The sequence below is a fragment of the Carassius carassius genome, chromosome 7, assembly GCF_963082965.1.
Source record: "Carassius carassius chromosome 7, fCarCar2.1, whole genome shotgun sequence".
Lineage (NCBI taxonomy): Eukaryota > Metazoa > Chordata > Actinopteri > Cypriniformes > Cyprinidae > Carassius > Carassius carassius.
Genome location: NC_081761.1, coordinates 19,174,584 through 19,196,577, shown reverse-complemented (window position 1 = coordinate 19,196,577; position 21,994 = coordinate 19,174,584). Strand labels below are relative to the sequence as shown.

The 21,994-nt window shown below is 39.0% G+C and overlaps 1 long non-coding RNA gene across 4 annotated transcripts in view; it reads left to right on the top strand.

The window, feature by feature from the left end:
- The first annotated feature begins 544 nt into the window (after positions 1–544).
- The window catches only part of LOC132143076 (uncharacterized), a 40,193-nt gene continuing 18,743 nt past the window's right edge, over positions 545–21,994 (top strand). For 2 of the 4 annotated variants that reach the window (XR_009434183.1, XR_009434182.1), the window contains exons 1-2: positions 545–1,413; positions 1,790–1,862. This is a non-coding gene — a long non-coding RNA (uncharacterized LOC132143076). Of the gene's footprint in view, positions 1,418–1,789; positions 1,863–21,994 lie in introns of all 4 variants that reach the window. The other 2 variants (XR_009434185.1, XR_009434184.1) reach the window with 2 other exon arrangements.

Below are 21,994 nucleotides of genomic sequence, written 5' to 3'. Positions count from 1 at the left end.
ACTGACCTCTGACACCCTGTGACATGACTAGTATCTGAATTTTCATAATCTCATGGATGTAACAGTAAAACTGTTCAGCTCACAGATGAAGACTAAGCTGTAATGCAAGCAGAACTTTCACGAATGCTTATAGGTCAATAAAATCATTACAAAACACTTATAAGTCATTAAAGGATTTTATAACACTGTAAAATAATGTCTAATTTGTTAACATTAGCAAATGCATTGATAACACTTCATAATAACTGCACTCATTAGTAAATAGTCAGTTCATGCTTTATAAAGCCTTGTCCCAATATTAATAGTCAGTAGTAAGCAGTTTATAAATACAGCTATAAATACCTTGTTCTTGGTATATAATCACATTTATTAAAAAGGAGAGTAAAGGGTCCGTTATCTTCCTATCAAAAATAAAAAAATAAAAATAAACAAACAGCAACACAGATTGATACAGAACTCAGAAATTTTATTGTGGATTTATTATAAAAAAAAAATCAGCCTGTAAATGAATTCATACTCCTCCAAGAATACACAAGTAGTTCACACCAAACTTTTTCAACATGATGCTAATATACTGAAGATGTTAAATTGTGAATGGGTTTAGGATACCTTAAATGGTGTGGCCATAGCGATTTATTAAAGTAACATAAAACAATACAATAGTTATTTTACTATATCTTTAAAATTTGTCATTCTAACTCTTCATATTTTTTATATACGTAGAAGTTATCATTTGAAGGAAGCACAGTAAGTTTCATAGCTTTATCATGTTCAAGAGCCATCATAAAATTAAAACTATCATAACTTATAAATCAAGCTTGCAATTCTTAGTACCAATAATGGCCAGCAGATGGAGCTATAGGATTACTTTTAAATAATTATTGTAGAAACGAGTATGATTTAAATCATTTATAGAAATCTTTCAAAGAAAAATAATATGTATTTTACTGATGAAATGACCCTCACTTAATTAGAATAACATGCTGAAGTATTGTGAAATACTGTATATTAAGAATAGTTCTTTATAGGCTTTATGGACAGATAAGTTTTGAGTGACTCTTGTAGGATCAGCACCACATCCTCTTTTACCACTGTTTAAAGAATTTATCTTACAGAACAGGTGCGAATGAATTTTGGATAGCTTGAATGGTTTTGTCGTGGTGATTTTTTGAAATAACAGTAAAAAAGGAACCAGTAAATGTATTAAATTTTTTTAAACTGCAGCTTCTAAACACTTCAAAAAAATGTACACATAGAAGACAAGTCATTCTGAGGAAATATGCATAGTTTCATGACTATACAACACTATATGGATGATAGAAAATTAAAAAACTATAATACATCTGATGTCACCCTGTCCCTCTGTCACTGTGGGTAATGTGTGTGTGTGTGTGTGTGTGTGTGTGTGTGTGTGTGTGTGTGAGAGAGAGAGAGGGAGGGAGACTTAATCATCTCCTTAATCACCAGAATTATAGGTCAATAAAATCATTACAAAATACTAATAAATTATTAAGAGAGAAAGAGAGAGAGAGAGAGAGAGAGACAGAGAGAAACATCTCAGAGTTAACATCTCTTTAATCACCAGCAGAAAAAAAATCTGTAATTTTGTGTTGTTGTTATTGTTGTTGTTTTCATCATTACAGCTTAAGAAATATCTTAGGCCTCATCGTTTTCTGTCAGTTTTAGGGACACAAAAAACTAGTACAAGTTAATTTGTAATCCTAAACCAGTTAATTTAATTAATATACATAATACATTAACTGGAAAAGAATTAAGAATTAAAGTGAAGAATTAGGTGTGAACCTATCAGGGAGCATTTAGTCTCCAGTGCCAACATTTTACAGAACTGCCACTTTCCTGGAGTCTCCAGAATTACTCGGTGTCAGGAGAGACTTAAGATTCCCAAAAATGATTTAATTCGAATACCACGAAGTACTGTGAAACACTATATATTAAGACTTTATATATAGGCTTTATGAACAGATTAGAGTGACTCGTGAATGACCAGCACCACCTCCTCTTGTCCGATGGTTTGAGGAATATATCTTCCAGAATCTGGGATTAAGATTTAGGAGCTCATTTTTATTCCATCTCCTTTCCTGAAAAGTTTGTCTTGCAGAATTGACTAAAAATTAATCTTCACATTAATTCCTAATTCTTTTGCAATTCTTTTTGTCAGTTCTTCTCGACCTGTTTTTTTTTCTTTTTCTTTTCTGACCTCATGACCCAGTCAGCATTTTTTGTACAATGGTCAAGTCTTAACTTATCCATTTCTGTATTGCATTTGTGTTTGATATTTCTCATGGGGATTTCATAATTTTCGACTTTACAGTTTGAGTTCAAACTCTTTTTTAGCGCATTTCATCTGTAAAAGAAAATATGCCTAGAAATTCTGCACACATGAATATAAGGAGTTTTTCTCTTCCAGCTTTCCTGGACTATTGTATATCACTCATAAATGATTAAATAAAAAATAATGGTACTTATTAAGATTGATATGGTTTGGAATTGGTAAAATGTGCTTGGAAAAAAAAATCATAATAAAACAATGTTTTAATGTTTAAGTTTGGAATATTAACTGACAAGAATGAATGCTATATTAATATTGTTCATGTTAACATAGTTAATGTTTATAAATGAAATCTTATTGTAAAGTGTTACTAAAGTTATATATATTGTTCTGTGAATGTGATTTTAAAGTCTAGATGATTCGGATTAACCCTTTAACTGCCGTATCCTTTAAAACCTCATTGCCAGAGGGATATTGTTAATACATGTGCCCGCTGGGCACAGTTTACCTGATGCCACCGGGGTGGCGTTCGCACTGATGGCTTGAGCCCGCCATCGCTGCTTGCAGCTATATTTATTATTATTAGGGCCCGAGCACCGATGGTGTGAGGACCCTCTTGGAATTGCTCCGTTTATTATTATTATTATTATTATTAGGGCCCGAGCACCGATGGTGTGAGGACCCTCTTGGAATTGATCTGTTTATTATTATTATTATTATTATTATTAGGGCCCGAGCACCGATGGTGTGAGGACCCTCTTGGAATTGCTCCGTTTATTATTATTATTATTATTAGGGCCCGAGCACCGATGGTGTGAGGACCCTGTTGGAATTGCTCCGTTTATTATTAGGGCCCGAGCACCGATGGTGCGAGGACCCTCTTGGAATTGCTCCATTTATTATAATTATTATTATTATTATTAGGGCCCGAGCACCGATGGTGTAAGGACCCTCTTGGAATTGCTCCGTTTATTATTATTATTATTATTGTTATTATTATTATTATTAGGGCCCGAGCACCGATGGTGTGAGGACCCTCTTGGAATTGCTCCGTTTATTATTATTATTAGGGCCCGAGCACCGATGGTGTGAGGACCCTCTTGGAATTGCTCCGTTTATTATTATTATTATTATTAGGGCCCGAGCACCGATGGTGTGAGGACCCTCTTGGAATTGCTCCGTTTATTATTATTATTATTATTATTATTATTAGGGCCCGAGCACCGATGGTGTGAGGACCCTCTTGGAATTGCTCCGTTTATTATTATTATTATTATTATTATTATTATTATTATTATTATTATTATTATTATTATTATTATTATTAGGGCCCGAGCACCGATGGTGTGAGGACCCTCTTGGAATTGCTCCGTTTATTATTATTATTATTATTAGGGCCCGAGCACCGATGGTGTGAGGACCCTCTTGGAATTGCTCCGTTTATTATTATTATTATTATTATTATTATTATTATTATTATTATTATTATTATTAGGGCCCGAGCACCGATGGTGTGAGGACCCTCTTGGAATTGCTCCGTTTATTATTATTATTATTATTATTATTATTATTATTATTATTATTATTATTATTATTATTCTTCTTCTTCTTCTTCTTCTTCTTCTTCTTCTTCTCTAAGATGAATCGCATTTTTGAGAGCCTAAACATGCTCGAAAAGTCATGAAACTTTGCACACACCTCAGAACTGGCGAAAATTTACGTCTGATATGGGTTTCAGAAGTGGGTGTGGCAAAATGGCTCGACAGCGCCACCTATACACGTTCAACGGTGTGCGCCTCGAGCTACGTTTCACGTACATGTATGAAAATTGGTATACACATGTATCTCTCCAATACCTACAAAAAAGTCTCTTGGAGCAAAATCCGAAACCCAACAGGAAGTCGGTTATTTTTAATTTTATGAGCAAATTTTGTGTCATTTTTGTCATTTCCATGCGTTGTATTTTAACGAACTCCTCCTAGAGATTACTTCAGATGAACACCAAAGTTGGTATGCCTAATCTAAAGACCTTTGCGATGTTAAATTGCGAAGATTTTGAGTTTTCGTTAAAGGGCGTGTCCATGGCGGCCTGGCGAATTCCGATGATTCGCCATGAAAAATGAAGTTGCTATAACTCAGACATACAATGTCCAATCTGCCCCAAACTTCACATGCTTGATGAGACTCCGAACCTGAACAGATTGACATGCCCATATTCAGTTATAGTCATAGCGCCACCTATAGGCAACAGGAAGTGACATATTTTACACTGCGACTAACTACTCCTAGAAATTTTATGACATCAATGTCTTTTTTGTGGTCAGTCTAATCTAAAGGCCTGTGCGATGTTAAGTTGTGAAGATCTTGAGTTTTCGTTAAGGGGCGTGTCCATGGCACCGTGACGAAGTTCGATGTCTCGCCATGGGAATAAAAGATGTTATAACTCAGGCATAAAATGTCCGATCTTCCCCAAACTTCACATGTGTGATAAGAGTCTTGGCCTGAACACATCTGTAGGCCAATATTCCATCGGGTGTGGCAAAATGGCTCGATAGCGCCACCTATACACTTTCAACATAGCGCGCCTCGAGCTCCGTTTCCCATACATGTACAAAAATCGGTACACACATGTAACACACCAATACATACAAAAAAGTCTCTTGGTACGAAATCCGAAACCCAACAGGAAGTCGGTTATTTTTAATTTTATGAGCAAATTTTGTGTCATTTTTGTCATTTCCATTCGTTGTATTTTAACGAACTCCTCCTAGAGATTCATTCAGATCAACACCAAAGTTGGTATGCCTAATCTAACGGCCTTTGTGATGTTAAATTGCGAAGGACTTGAGGTTTAGTTAAAGGGCGTGTCCATGGCGGCCTGACAAATTTCGATGTTTCGCCGTGAAAAAGGAAGTTGCTATAACTCAGACATACAATGTCCAATCTGCCCAAAACTTCACATGTTTAATTCGACTCCTGACCTGAACATATTTACATGCCCATATTCAGTTATAGTCTTAGCGCCACCTATTGGCAACAGGAAGTGAAATATTTTACACTGCGACAAACTACTCCTAGAAATTTTATGACATCAATGTTATTTTTGTGGTCAGTCTAATCTAAAGACCTGTGTGATGTTTAGTTGTGAAGATCTTGAGTTTTCGTTAAAAGGCGTGTCCATGGCGCCGTGACGAAGTTCGATGTGTCGCCATGGGAATTAAAGATGTTATAACTCAGGCATAAAATGTCCGATCTTGCCCAAACTTCCCATGTGTGATAAGAGTCCTGGCCTGAACAGATCTGAAGGCCAAAATTCCATTGGGTGTGGCAAAATGGCTCGATAGCGCCACCTATACACTTTCAACTGAGTGCATATACACTTTCAACGGAGTGCGCCTCAAGCTATGTTTCACGTACATGTACAAATATCGGTACACACATGTAACACACCAATATCTACGAAAAAGTCTCTTGGTACGAAATCCGAATCCAAACAGGAAGTCAGTTATTTAGAATGTTCTCTGCAAAATTGGTGTTGTTTTTGGCATTTTCAGAGGTTGTACTTTAACGAACTCCTCCTAGAGATTTATTCAAATCAACACCAAACTTGGTCAGTTAAATCTAAAGGCCTTTGCGAAGTTAAATTGGGAAGATCTTGAGATTTCGTTAAAGGGAGTGTCCATGGCGGCCTGACAAATTTTGATGTTTCGCCATGAAAAAGGAAGTTGCTGTAACTCAGACATACAATGTCCAATCTGCCCCAAACTTCATATGTTAGATAAGACTTCTGCCCTTAACAGATCTACATGCCCATATTCAATTATAGTCATAGTGCCACCTGCTGGCAACAGGAAGTGACATATTTTACGCTGAGACAAACTACTGCTAGAGATTTTTTGACATTAATGTATATTTGTGGTCAGTCTAATCTAAAGGCCTGTGTAATGTTAAATTGTGGCAATCTTGAGTTTTTGTTAAAGAGCGTGTCTATGGCAAAAATGACAAAATTTGATGTCTCGCCACAGCAAGAGAAGTTGTTGTAACTCAGGCATAAAATGTTTGATCTTCCCCAAACTTCACATGTTCGATAACAGTGCAGCCCTGAACACATCTTAAGGCCAATATTCCATTGTAATGATAGTGCCACCTGCTGGCAACAGGAAGATTGGCACATATATGGAATAAACGTTGATATATTCTACTTATATTTATGAGTTTAAACGCATATTTCTCACCGTTCACCTCTTTACTAAAGCCACTCGCTGGCGGTGAGCCCGGGTGCGGGGGCCCGTTCATCGCTGCTTGCAGCTTTAATTATTATTATTATTCTTCTTCTCTAAGATGAATCGCATTTTTGAGAGCCTAAACATGCTCGAAAAGTCATGAAACTTTGCACACACCTCAGAACTGGCGAAAATTTACGTCTGATATGGGTTTCAGAAGTGGGTGTGGCAAAATGGCTCGACAGCGCCACCTATACACGTTCAACGGTGTGCGCCTCGAGCTACGTTTCACGTACATGTATGACAATTGGTATACTCATGTATCTCTCCAATACCTACAAAAAAGTCTCTTGGAGCGAAATCCGAAACCCAACAGGAAGTCAGTTATTTTTAATATTATGAGCAAATTTTGTGTCATTTTTGCCATTTCCATGCGTTGTATTTTAACGAACTCCTCCTAGAGATTAATTCAGATCAACACCAAAGTTGGTATGCCTAATCTAAAGGCCTTTGCGATGTTAAATTGCGAAGATTTTGAGTTTTCGTTAAAGGGCGTGTCCATGGCGGCATGGCAAATTTCGATGATTCGCCATGAAAAATGAAGTTGCTATAACTCAGACATACAATGTCCAATGTGCCCAAAACTTCACATGTTTAATAAGACTCCTGACCTGAACATATTTACATGCCCATATTCAGTTATAGTCATAGCGCCACCTATAGGCAACAGGAAGTGAAATTTTTTACACTTCGACAGACTACTCCTAGAAATTTTTTGACATCAATGTCTTTTTTATGGTCAGTATAATCTAAAGGCCTGTGCAATGTTAAATTGTGAAGATCTTGAGTTTTCGTTAAGGGGCGTGTCCATGGCGCCGTGACAAATTTCAAAGTCTCGCCATGGGAATAAAAGATGTTATAACTCAGGCATAAAATGTCCGATCTTCCCCAAACTTCACACGTGTGATAAAAGTCCTGGCCTGAACAGATCTGAAGGCCAATATTCCATCTGGTGTGGCAAAATGGCTCGATAGCGCCACCTACACACTTTCAACGGAGTGCACCTCGAGCTATGTTTCACGTACATGTACAAAAATTGGTACACTCATGTAACACACCAATACCTACAAAAAAGTCTCTTGGTACGAAATCCTAATCCCAACAGGAAGTCGGTTATTTTGAATTTTCCCTGCAAAATTGGTGTTGTTTTTGCCATTTTCAGGGGATGTTCTTTAACGAACTCCACCTAGAGATTTATTCAGATGAACACCAAACTTGGTCAGTGTAATCTAAAGCCAATTGCAATGTTAAATTGCGAAGGACTTGAGGTTTCGTTAAAGGGCGTGTCCATGGTGGCCTGACAAATTTCGATGTTTCGCCATGAAAAAGGAAGTTGATGTAACTCAGACATACAATGTCCAATCTGCCCCAAACTTCACATGTTAGATAAGACTCTTGACCTGAACAGATCTACATGCCAATATTCAGTTATAGTCATAGCGCCACCTATTGGCAACAGGAAGGGAGATATTTTACACTGCGACAAACTACTCCTAGAAATTTTATGTCATCAATGTTATTTTTGTGGTCAGTCTAATCTAAAGACCTGTGTGATGCTTAGTTGATAAGATCTTGAGTTTTCGTTAAAAGGCGTGTCCATGGTGCCGTGACGAAGTTCGATGTGTCGCCATGGGAATAAAAGATGTTATAACTCAGGCATAAAATGTCCGATCTTGCCCAAACTTCACATGTGTGATAAGGGTCCAGGCCTGAACAGATCTGAAGGCCAATATTCCATTGGGTGTGGCAAAATGGCTCGATAGCGCCACCTATACACTTTCAACTGAGTGCATATACACTTTCAATGGAGTGCGCCTCAAGCTATGTTTCACGTACATGTACAAAAATCGGTACACACATGTAACACACCAATATCTACGAAAAAGTCTCTTGGTACGAAATCCGAATCCAAACAGGAAGTCAGTTATTTAGAATGTTCTCTGCAAAATTGGTGTTGTTTTTGGCATTTTCAGGGGTTGTACTTTAACGAACTCCTCCTAGAGATTTATTCAGATCAGCATCAAACTTGGTCAGTTAAATCTAAAGGCCTTTGCGATGTTAAATTGGGAAGATCTTGAGATTTCGTTAAAGGGCGTGTCCATGGCGGCCTGACAAATTTCGATGTTTTGCCATGAAAAAGGAAGTTGCTGTAACTCAGACATACAATGTCCAATCTGCCCCAAACTTTGCATGTTAGATAAGACTTCTGCCCTTAACAGATCTACATGCCCATATTCAATTATAGTCATAGCTCCACCTGTTGGCAACAGGAAGTGACATAGTTTACGCTGAGATAAACTACTCCTAGAGATTTTTTGACATTAATGTATTTTTGTGGTCAGTCTAATCTAAAGGCCTGTGTAATGTTAAATTGTGGCAATCTTGAGTTTTTGTTAAAGAGCGTGTCCATGGCAAAAATGACAAAATTTGATGTCTCGCCACAGCAAGAGAAGTTGTTGTAACTCAGGCATAAAATGTTTGATCTTCCCCAAACTTCACATGTTCGATAAGAGTGCAGCACTGGACACATCAGAAGGCCAATATTCCATTATAATGATAGCGCCACCTGCTGGCAACAGGAAGATTGGAACATATATGGAATAAACATTGATATATTCTACTTATATTTATGAGTTTAAATGCATATTTCTCACCGTTCACCTATTTACTAAAGCCACTCGCTGCCGGTGAGCCCGGGTGCGAGGGCCCGTTCATCGCTGCTTGCAGCTTTAATTATTATTATTAGGGCCCGGGCACCAATGGTGTGAGGACCCTCTTGGAATTGCTCCGTTTATTATTATTATTATTATTATTATTATTATTCTTCTCCAGGATGAATCGCATTTTTGAGGGCCTAAACATACTCAAAAAGTCATGAAACTTTGCACACACCTCACAACCGGCGAAAATGTACATCTTATATGGGTTTCAGAAGTGGGTGTGGCAAAATGGCTCGACAGCGCCACCTATACATGTTCAACGGTGTGCGCCTCGAGCTATGTTTCACGTACATGTATGAAAATCGGTACACACATGTAACTCTCCAATACCTACAAAAAAGTCTCTTAGAGCAAAATTCTAAACCCAACAGGAAGTCAGTTATTTTTAATATTATGAGCAAATTTTGTGTCATTTTTGCCATTTCCATGAGTTGTATTTTAACGAACTCCTCCTAGAAACTTATTCAGATCAAAACCAAATTTGGTATGCCTAATCCAAAGGCCTTTGCGATGTTAAATTGCGAAGATTTTGAGTTTTCGTTAAAGGGCGTGTCCGTGGCGGCATGGCGAATTTCGATGATTCGCCATGAAAAATGAAGTTGCTATAACTCAGACATACAATGTCCAATGTGCCCAAAACTTCACATGTTTAATAAGACTCCTGACCTGAACATATTTACATGCCCATATTCAGTTATAGTCATAGCGCCACCTATAGGCAACAGGAAGTGACATATTTTACACTTCGACAGTCTACTCCTAGAAATTTTTTGACATCAATGTCTTTTTTATGGTCAGTATAATCAAAAGGCCTGTGCAATGTTAAATTGTGAAGATCTTGAGTTTTCGTTAAGGGGCGTGTCCATGGCGCCGTGACAAAATTCAAAGTCTCTCCATGGGAATAAAAGATGTTATAACTCAGGCATAAAATGTCCGATCTTCCCCAAACTTCACATGTTTGATAAAAGTCCTGGCCTGAACAGATCTGAAGGCCAATATTCCATCGGGTGTGGCAAAATGGCTCGATAGCGCCACCTATACACTTTCAACGGTGTGCGCCTCGAGCTACGTTTCATGTACATGTATGAAAATCAGTATACACATGTATCTCTCCAATACCTACAAAAAAGTCTCTTGGAGCAAAATCCGAAACCCAACAGGAAGTCGGTTATTTTTAATTTTATGAGCAAATTTTGTGTAATTTTTGTCATTTCCATGCGTTGTATTTTAACGAACTCCTCCTAGAGATTCATTCAGATCAACACCAAAGTTGGTATGCCTAATCTAAAGGCCTTTGCGATGTTAAATCGCGAAGATTTTGAGTTTTCGTTAAAGGGCGTGTCCATGGCGGCCTGACAAATTTCGATGTTTCGCCATGAAAAAGGAAGTTGCTGTAACTCAGACATACAATGTCCAATCTGCCCCAAACTTCACATGTTAGATAAGACTTCTGCCCTTAACAGATCTACATGCCCCTATATTCAGTTATAGTCATAGCGCCACCTGCTGGCAACAGGAAGTGACATGTTTTACGCTGCGACAAACTACTCCTTGAAAATTTATGACATCAATGTTATTTTTGTGGTCAGTCTAATCTAAAGACCTGTGTGATGTTTAGTTGTGAAGATCTTGAGCTTTCGTTAAAAGGCGTGTCCATGGCGCCGTGACGAAGTTCGATGTGTCGCCATGGGAATAAAAGATGTTATAACTCAGGCATAAAATGTCCGATCTTGCCCAAACTTCACATGTGTGATAAGGGTCTTGGCCTGAACAGATCTGAAGGCCAATATTCCATTGGGTGTGGCAAAATGGCTCAATAGCGCCACCTATACACTTTCAACTGAGTGCATATACACATTCAACGGAGTGCGCCTCAAGCTATGTATCACGTACATGTACAAAAATCGGTACACACATGTAACACACCAATACCTACAAAAAAGTCTCTTGGTATGAAATCCGAATCCCAACAGGAAGTCGGTTATTTTGAATTTTCTCTGCAAAATTGGCGTTGTTTTTGCCATTTTCAGGGGTTGTACTTTAACAAACTCCTCCTAGAGATTTATTCAGATCAACACCAAACTTGGTCAGTTAAATCTAAAGGCCTTTGCGATGTTAAATTGCGAAGATCGCGAGGTTTCGTTAAAGGGCGTGTCCATGGCGGCCTGGCAAATTTCGATGTTTCGCCATGAAAAGGAAGTTGCTGTAACTCAGACATACAATGTCCAATCTGCCCCAAACTTCACATGTTAGATAAGACTTCTGCCCTTAACAGATCTACATGCCCATATTCAATTATAGTCATAGTGCCACCTGCTGGCAACAGGAAGTGACATGTTTTACGCTGAGACAAACTATTCCTAGAAATCTTTTGACATTAATGTATTTTTTTGTGGTCAGTCTAATCTAAAGGCCTGTGCAATGTTAAATTGCGGAGATCTTCAGTTTTTGTTAAAGGGCGTGTCCATGGCGCCATGACAAAATTTGATGTCTCGCCACAGCAAGAGAAGTTGTTGTAACTCAGGCATAAAATGTTCGATCTTCCCCAGACTTCGCATGTTCGATAAGAGTCCTGGCCTGAACACATCTGAAGGCCAATTTTCCACTATAATGATAGCGCCACCTGCTGGAAACAGAAAGATTGGCACAAATATGGAATAAACATTGATATATTCCACTTATATTTATGAGTTTAAATGCATATTTCTCACCGTTCACCTATTTACTAAAGCCACTCGCTGCCGGTGAGCCCGGGTGCGAGGGCCCGTTCATCGCTGCTTGCAGCTTTAATTAGGGCCGGAGCACCGATGGTGTGAGGACCCTCTTGGAATTGCTCCGTTTATTATTATTATTATTATTATTATTATTATTATTATTATTATTATTATTAGGGCCCGAGCACCGATGGTGTGAGGACCCTCTTGGAATTGCTCCGTTTATTATTATTATTATTATTATTATTATTATTATTATTATTATTCTCTAAGATGAATCGCATTTTTGAGAGCCTAAACATGCTCGAAAAGTCATGAAACTTTGCACACACCTCAGAACTGGCGAAAATTTACGTCTGATATGGGTTTCAGAAGTGGGTGTGGCAAAATGGCTCGACAGCGCCACCTATACACGTTCAACGGTGTGCGCCTCGAGCTACGTTTCACGTACATGTATGAAAATTGGTATACACATGTATCTCTCCAATACCTACAAAAAAGTCTCTTGGAGCAAAATCCGAAACCCAACAGGAAGTCGGTTATTTTTAATTTTATGAGCAAATTTTGTGTCTTTTTTGTCATTTCCATGCGTTGTATTTTAACGAACTCCTCCTAGAGATTAATTCAGATCAACACCAAAGTTGGTATGCCTAATCTAAAGGCCTTTGCGATGTTAAATTGCGAAGATTTTGAGTTTTCGTTAAAGGGCGTGTCCGTGGTGGCCTGGCGAATTTCGATGATTCGCCATGAAAAATGAAGTTGCTATAACTCAGACATACAATGTCCAATCTGCCCCAAACTTCACATGCTTGATGAGACTCCGAACCTGAACAGATTGACATGCCCATATTCAGTTATAGTCATAGCGCCACCTATTGGCAACAGGAAGTGACATATTTTACACCGCGACTAACTACTCCTAGAAATTTTATGACATCAATGTCTTTTTTGTTGTCAGTCTAATCTAAAGGCCTGTGCGATGTTAAGTTGTGAAGATCTTGAGTTTTCGTTAAGGGGCGTGTCCATGGCACCGTGACTAAGTTCGATGTCTCGCCATGGGAATAAAAGATGTTATAACTCAGGCATAAAATGTCCGATCTTCCCCAAACTTCACATGTGTGATAAGAGTCTTGGCCTGAACACATCTGTAGGCCAATATTCCATCGGGTGTGGCAAAATGGCTCGATAGCGCCACCTATACACTTTCAACATAGCGCGCCTCGAGCTCCGTTTTCCGTACATGTACAAAAATCGGTACAAACATGTAACACACCAATACCTACAAAAAAGTCTCTTGGTACGAAATCCGAAACCCAACAGGAAGTCGGTTATTTTTATTTTTATGAGCAAATTTTGTGTCATTTTTGTCATTTCCATGCGTTGTATTTTAACGAACTCCTCCTAGAGATTCATTCAGATCAACACCAAAGTTGGTATGCCTAATCTAACGGCCTTTGTGATGTTAAATTGCGAAGGACTTGAGGTTTCGTTAAAGGGCGTGTCCATGGCGGCCTGACAAATTTCGATGTTTCGCCGTGAAAAAGGAAGTTGCTATAACTCAGACATACAATGTCCAATCTGCCCAAAACTTCACATGTTTAATACGACTCCTGACCTGAACATATTTACATGCCCATATTCAGTTATAGTCATAGCGCCACCTATTGGCAACAGAGAGTGAAATATTTTACACTGCGACAAACTACTCCTAGAAATTTTATGACATCAATGTTATTTTTGTGGTCAGTCTAATCTAAAGACCTGTGTGATGTTTAGTTGTGAAGATCTTGAGTTTTCGTTAAAAGGCGTGTCCATGGCGCCGTGACGAAGTTCGATGTGTCGCCATGGGAATTAAAGATGTTATAACTCAGGCATAAAATGTCCGATCTTGCCCAAACTTCACATGTGTGATAAGAGTCCTGGCCTGAACAGATCTGAAGGCCAAAATTCCATTGGGTGTGGCAAAATGGCTCGATAGCGCCACCTATACACTTTCAACTGAGTGCATATACACTTTCAACGGAGTGCGCCTCAAGCTATGTTTCACGTACATGTACAAAAATTGGTACACACATGTAACACACCAATATCTACGAAAAAGTCTCTTGGTACGAAATCCGAATCCAAACAGGAAGTCAGTTATTTAGAATGTTCTCTGCAAAATTGGTGTTGTTTTTGGCATTTTCAGGGGTTGTACTTTAACGAACTCCTCCTAGAGATTTATTCAGATCAACATCAAAATTGGTCAGTTAAATCTAAAGGCCTTTGCGAAGTTAAATTGGGAAGATCTTGAGATTTCGTTAAAGGGAGTGTCCATGGCGGCCTGACAAATTTTGATGTTTCGCCATGAAAAAGGAAGTTGCTGTAACTCAGACATACAATGTCCAATCTGCCCCAAACTTTGCATGTTAGATAAGACTTCTGCCCTTAACAGATCTACATGCCCATATTCAATTATAGTCATAGCGCCACCTGCTGGCAACAGGAAGTGACATATTTTACGCTGAGACAAACTACTCCTAGAGATTTTTTGACATTAATGTATATTTGTGGTCAGTCTAATCTAAAGGCCTGTGTAATGTTAAATTGTGGCAATCTTGAGTTTTTGTTAAAGAGCGTGTCCATGGCAAAAATGACAAAATTTGATGTCTCGCCACAGCAAGAGAAGTTGTTGTAACTCAGGCATAAAATGTTTGATCTTCCCCAAACTTCACATGTTCGATAAGAGTGCAGCCCTGAACACATCTGAAGGCCAATATTCCATTATAATGATAGCGCCACCTGCTGGCAACAGGAAGATTGGCAAATTTATGGAATAAACATTGATATAATCTACTTATATTTATGAGTTTAAACGCATATTTCTCACCATTCACCTATTTACTAAAGCTACTCGCTGCCGGTGAGCCCGGGTGCGAGGGCCCGTTCATCGCTGCTTGCAGCTTTAATTATTATTATTATTATTATTATTATTATTCTCTAAGATGAATCGCATTTTTGAGAGCCTAAACATGCTCGAAAAGTCATGAAACTTTGCACACACCTCAGAACTGGCGAAAATTTACGTCTAAGTGGGTGTGGCAAAATAGCTCGACAGCGCCACCTATACACTTTCAACGGTGTGCGCCTCGAGCTACGTTTCACGTACATTTATGAAAATTGGTATACACATGTATCTCTCCAATACCTACAAAAAAGTCTCTTGGAGCAAAATCCGAAACCCAACAGGAAGTCAGTTATTTTTAATTTTATGAGCAAATTTTGTGTCATTTTTGTCATTTCCATGCGTTGTATTTTAACGAACTCCTCCTAGAGAGGAGTTCAGATCAACACCAAAGTTGGTATGCCTAATCTAAAGGCCTTTGCGATGTTAAATTGCGAAGATTTTGAGTTTTCGTTAAAGGGCGTGTCCGTGGCGGCCTGGCGAATTTCGATGATACGCCATGAAAAATGAAGTTGCTATAACTCAGACATACAATGTCCAATCTGTCCCACACTTCACATGTTTGATGAGACTCCGAACCTGAACATATTTACATGCCCATATTCAGTTATAGTCATAGCGCCACCTATAGGCAACAGGAAGTGACATATTTTACACTTCGACACACTACTCCTAGAAATTTTTTGACATCAATGTCTTTTTTGTGGTCAGTCTAATCTAAAGGCCTGTGCGATGTTAAGTTGTGAAGATCTTGAGTTTTCGTTAAGGGGCGTGTCCATGGCGCCGTGACAAAATTCAAAGTCTCGCCATGGGAATAAAAGATGTTATAACTCAGGCATAAAATGTCCGATCTTCCCCAAACTTCACATGTTTGATAAAAGTCCTGGCCTGAACAGATCTGTAGGCCAATATTCCATCGGGTGTGGCAAAATGGCTCGATAGCACCACCTATACACTTTCAACGGTGTGCGCCTCGAGCTACGTTTCACGTACATGTATGGAAATTGGTATACACATGTATCTCTCCAATACCTACAAAAAAGTCTCTTGGAGCAAAATCCGAAACCCAACAGGAAGTCGGTTATTTTTAATTTTATGAGCAAATTTTGTGTCATTTTTGTCATTTCCATGCGTTGTATTTTAACGAACTCCTCCTAGAGATTAATTCAGATCAACACCAAAGTTGGTATGCCTAATCTAAAGGCCTTTGCGATGTTAAATTGAGAAGATTTTGAGTTTTCGTTAAAGGGCGTGTCCGTGTCGGCCTGGCGAATTTCGATGATTTGCCATGAAAAATTAAGTTGCTATAACTCAGACATACAATGTCCAATGTGTCCAAAACTTCACATGTTTAATAAGACTCCTGACCTGAACAGATTGACATGCCCATATTCAGTAATTGTCATAGCGCCACCTAAAGGCAACAGGAAGTGACATATTTTACACTGCGACTAACTACTCCTAGAAATTTTATGACATCAATGTCTTTTTTGTGGTCAGTATAATCTAATGTCAGAAATCTTTTGACATTATTGTATGTTTTTGTGGTCAGTCTAATCTAAAGGCCTGTGCAATGTTAAATTGCGAAGATCTTCAGTTTTTGTTAAAGGGTGTGTCCATGGCACCATGACAAAATTTGATGTCTCGCCACAGCAAGAGAAGTTGTTGTAACTCAGGCATAAATTGTTCGATCTTCCCCAGACTCCGCATGTTCGATAAGAGTCCTGGCCTGAACACATCTGAAGGCCAATTTTCCACTATAATGATAGCGCCACCTGCTGGCCACAGAAAGATTGGCACATATATGGAATAAACATTGATATATTCCACTTATATTTATGAGTTTAAATGCATATTTCTCACCGTTCACCTATTTACTAAAGCCACTCGCTGCTGGTGAGCCCGGGTGCGAGGGCCAGTTCATCACTGTTTGCAGCTTTAATTAGGGCCCGAGCATCGATGGTGTGAGGACCCTCTTGGAATTGCTCCGTGTATTATTATTATTATTATTATTATTATTATTATTATTATTATTATTATTATTATTATTAGGGCCCGAGCACCGATGGTGTGAGGACCCTCTTGGAATTGCTCCTTTTATTATTATTATTATTATTATTATTATTATTATTATTATTATTATTATTATTATTCTTCTTCTCTAAGATGAATCGCATTTTTGAGAGCCTAAACATGCTCGAAAAGTCATGAAACTTTGCACACACCTCAGAACTGGCGAAAATTTACGTCTGATATGGGTTTCAGAAGTGGGTGTGGCAAAATGGCTCGACAGCGCCACCTATACACGTTCAACGGTGTGCGCCTCGAGCTACGTTTCACGTACATGTATGAAAATTGGTATACACATGTATCTCTCCAATACCTACAAAAAAGTCTCTTGGAGCAAAATCCGAAACTCAACAGGAAGTCAGTTATTTTTAATTTTATGAGCAAATTTTGTGTCATTTTTGTCATTTCCATGCGTTGTATTTTAACGAACTCCTCCTAGAGATTAATTCAGATCAACACCAAAGTTGGTATGCCTAATCTAAAGGCCTTTGCGATGTTAAATTGCGAAGATTTTGAGTTTTCGTTAAAGGGCGTGTCCGTGGCGGCCTGGCGAATTTCGATGATTCGCCATGAAAAATGAAGTTGCTATAACTCAGACATACAATGTCCAATCTGCCCCACACTTCACATGTTTGATGAGACTCCGAACCTGAACATATTTACATGCCCATATTCAGTTATAGTCATAGCGCCACCTATAGGCAACAGGAAGTGACATATTTTACACTTCGACACACTACTCCTAGAAATTTTTTGAGATCAATGTCTTTTTTGTGGTCAGTCTAATCTAAAGGCCTGTGCGATGTTAAGTTGTGAAGATCTTGAGTTTTCGTTAAGGGGCGTGTCCATGGCGCCGTGACAAAATTCAAAGTCTCGCCATGGGAATAAAAGATGTTATAACTCAGGCATAAAATGTCCGATCTTCCCCAAACTTCACATGTTTGATAAAAGTCCTGGCCTGAACAGATCTGTAGGCCAATATTCCATCGGGTGTGGCAAAATGGCTCGATAGCGCCACCTATACACTTTCAACGTTGTGCGCCTCGAGCTACGTTTCATGTACATGTATGAAAATCATTATACACATGTATCTCTCCAATACCTACAAAAAAGTCTCTTGGAGCAAAATCCGAAACCCAACAGGAAGTCGGTTATTTTTAATTTAATGAGCAAATTTTGTGTCATTTTTGTCATTTCCATGCGTTGTATTTTAACGAACTCCTCCTAGAGATTCATTCAGATCAACATCAAAGTTGGTATGCCTAATCTAAAGGCCTTTGCGATGTTAAATTGCGAAGATTTTGAGTTTTCGTTAAAGGGCGTGTCCATGGCGGCCTGACAAATTTCGATGTTTCGCCATGAAAAAGGAGGTTGCTGTAACTCAGACATACAATGTCCAATCTGCCCCAAACTTCACATGTTAGATAAGACTTCTGCCCTTAACAGATCTACATGCCCATATTCAGTTATAGTCATAGCGCCACCTGCTGGCAACAGAAAGTGACATGTTTTACGCTGCGACAAACTACTCCTTGAAATTTTATGACATCAATGTTATTTTTGTGGTCAGTCTAATCTAAAGACCTGTGTGATGTTTAGTTGTGAAGATCTTGAGTGTTCGTTAAAAGGCGTGTCCATGGCACGGTGACGAAGTTCGATGTGTCGCCATGGGAATAAAAGATGTTATAACTCAGGCATAAAATGTCCGATCTTGCCCAAACTTCACATGTGTGATAAGGGTCCTGGCCTGAACAGATCTGAAGGCCAATATTCCATTGGGTGTGGCAAAATGGCTCGATAGCGCCACCTATACACTTTCAACTGAGTGCATATACACTTTCAACGGAGTGCGCCTCAAGCTATGTATCACGTACATGTACAAAAATCGGTACACACATGTAACACACCAATACCTACAAAAAAGTCTCTTGGTATGAAATCCGAATCCCAACAGGAAGTCGGTTATTTAGAATTTTCTCTGCAAAATTGGCGTTGTTTTTGCCATTTTCAGGGGTTGTACTTTAACAAACTCCTCCTAGAGATTCATTCAGATCAACACCAAACTTGGTCAGTTAAATCTAAAGGCCTTTGCGATGTTAAATTGCGAAGATCTTGAGGTTTCGTTAAAGGGCGTGTCCATGGCGGCCTGGCAAATTTCGATGTTTCGCCATGAAAAGGAAGTTGCTGTAACTCAGACATACAATGTCCAATCTGCCCCAAACTTCACATGTTAGATAAGACTTCTGCCCTTAACAGATCTACATGCCCATATTCAGTTATAGTCATAGTGCCACCTGCTGGCAACAGGAAGTGACATGTTTTACGCTGAGACAAACTACTCCTAGAAATCTTTTGACATTAATGTATTTTTTTGTGGTCAGTCTAATCTAAAGGCCTGTGTAATGTTAAATTGCGGAGATCTTCAGTTTTTGTTAAAGGGCGTGTCCATGGCGCCATGACAAAATTTGATGTCTCGCCACAGCAAGAGAAGTTGTTGTAACTCAGGCATAAAATGTTCGATCTTCCCCAGACTTTGCATGTTCGATAAGAGTCCTAGCCTGAACACATCTGAAGGCCAATTTTCCACTATAATGATAGCGCCACCTGCTGGCAACAGAAAGATTTGCACATATATGGAATAAACATTGATATATTCCACTTATATTTATGAGTTTAAATGCATATTTCTCACCGTTCACCTATTTACTAAAGCCACTCGCTGCCGGTGAGCCCGGGTGCGAGGGCCCGTTCATCGCTGCTTGCAGCTTTAATTAGGGCCCGAGCACCGATGGTGTGAGGACCCTCTTGGAATTGCTCTGTTTATTATTATTATTATTATTATTATTATTATTATTATTATTATTATTATTCTCTAAGATGAATCGCATTTTTGAGAGCCTAAACATGCTCGAAAAGTCATGAAACTTTGCACACACCTCAGAACTGGCGAAAATTTACGTCTGATATGGGTTTCAGAAGTGGGTGTGGCAAAATGGCTCGACAGCGCCACCTATACACGTTCAACGGTGTGCGCCTCGAGCTACGTTTCACGTACATGTATGAAAATTGGTATACACATGTATCTCTCCAATACCTACAAAAAAGTCTCTTGGAGCAAAATCCGAAACCCAACAGGAAGTCGGTTATTTTTAATTTTATGAGCAAATTTTGTGTCATTTTTGTCATTTCCATGCGTTGTATTTTAACGAACTCCTCCTAGAGATTAATTCAGATCAACACCAAAGTTGGTATGCCTAATCTAAAGGCCTTTGCGATGTTAAATTGCGAAGAATTTGAGTTTTCGTTAAAAGGGCGTATCCGTGGCGGCCTGGCGAATTTCGATGATTCGCCATGAAAAATGAAGTTGCTATAACTCAGACATACAATGTCCAATCTGCCCCAAACTTCACATGTGTGATGAGACTCCGAACCTGAACAGATTGACATGCCCATATTCAGTTATAGTCATAGCGCCACCTATTGGCAACAGGAAGTGACATATTTTACACTGCAACTAACTACTCCTAGAAATTTTATGACATCAATGTCTTTTTTGTGGTCAATCTAATCTAAAGGCCTGTGCGATGTTAAGTTGTGAAGATTTGAGTTTTCGTTAAAAGGAGTGTCCATGGCGCCGTGACGAAGTTTGATGTCTCGCCAAGGGAATAAAAGATGTTATAACTCAGGCATAAAATGTCCGATCTTCCCCAAACTTCACATGTGTGATAAGAGTTCTGGCCTGAACACATCTGTAGGCCAATATTCCATCGGGTGTGGCAAAATGGCTCGATAGCGCCACCTATAAACATTCAACATAGCACGCCTCGAGCTCCGTTTCTTGTTCATGTACAAAAATCGATACACACATGTAACACACCAGTACCTACAAAAAAGTCTCTTGGTACGAAATCCTAATCCCAACAGGAAGTCGGTTATTTTGAATGTTCCCTGCAAAATTGGCGTTGTTTTTGCCATTTTCAGGGGTTGTACTTTAACGAACTCCTCCTAGAGATTTATTCAGATGAACACCAAACTTGGTCAGTGTAATCTAAAGCCATTTGCGATGTTAAATTGCGAAGGACTTGAGGTTTCGTTAAAGGGCGTGTCCATGGCGGCCTGACAAATTTCGATGTTTCGCCATAAAAAATTAAGTTGCTGTAACTGAGACATACAATGTCCAATCTGCCCCAAACTTCACATGTTGGATAAGACTCTTGACCTGAACAGATCTACATGCCAATATTCAGTTATAGTCATAGCGCCACCTATTGGCAACAGGAAGTGAAATATTTTACACTGCGACAAACTATTCCTAGAAATTTTATGACATCAATGTCATTTTTGTGGTCAGTCTAATCTAAAGACCTGTGTGATGTATAGTTGTGAAGATCTTGAGTTTTTGTTAAAAGGCGTGTCCATGGCGCCGTGACGAAGTTCGATGTGTTGCCATGGGAATAAAAGATGTTATAACTCAGGCATAAAATGTCCGATCTTGCCCAAGCTTCACATGTGTGATAAGGGTCCTGGCCCGAACAGATCTGAAGGCCAATATTCCATTGGGTGTGGCAAAATGGCTCGATAGCGCCACCTATACACTTTCAACAGAGTGCATATACACTTTCAACGGAGTGCGCCTCAAGCTATGTTTCACATACATGTACAAAAATCGGTACACACATGTAACACACCAATATCTACGAAAAAGTCTCTTGGTACGAAATCCGAATCCAAACCGGAAGTCAGTTATTTAGAATTTTCTCTGCAAAATTGGTGTAGTTTTTGCCATTTTCAGGGGTTGTACTTTAACGAACTCCTTCTAGAGATTTATTCAGATCAGCATCAAACTTGGTCAGTTAAATCTAAAGGCCTTTGCTATGTTAAATTGGGAAGATCTTGAGATTTCGTTAAAGGGAGTGTCCATGGCGGCCTGACAAATTTCGATGTTTCACCATGAAAAAGGAAGTTGCTGTAAC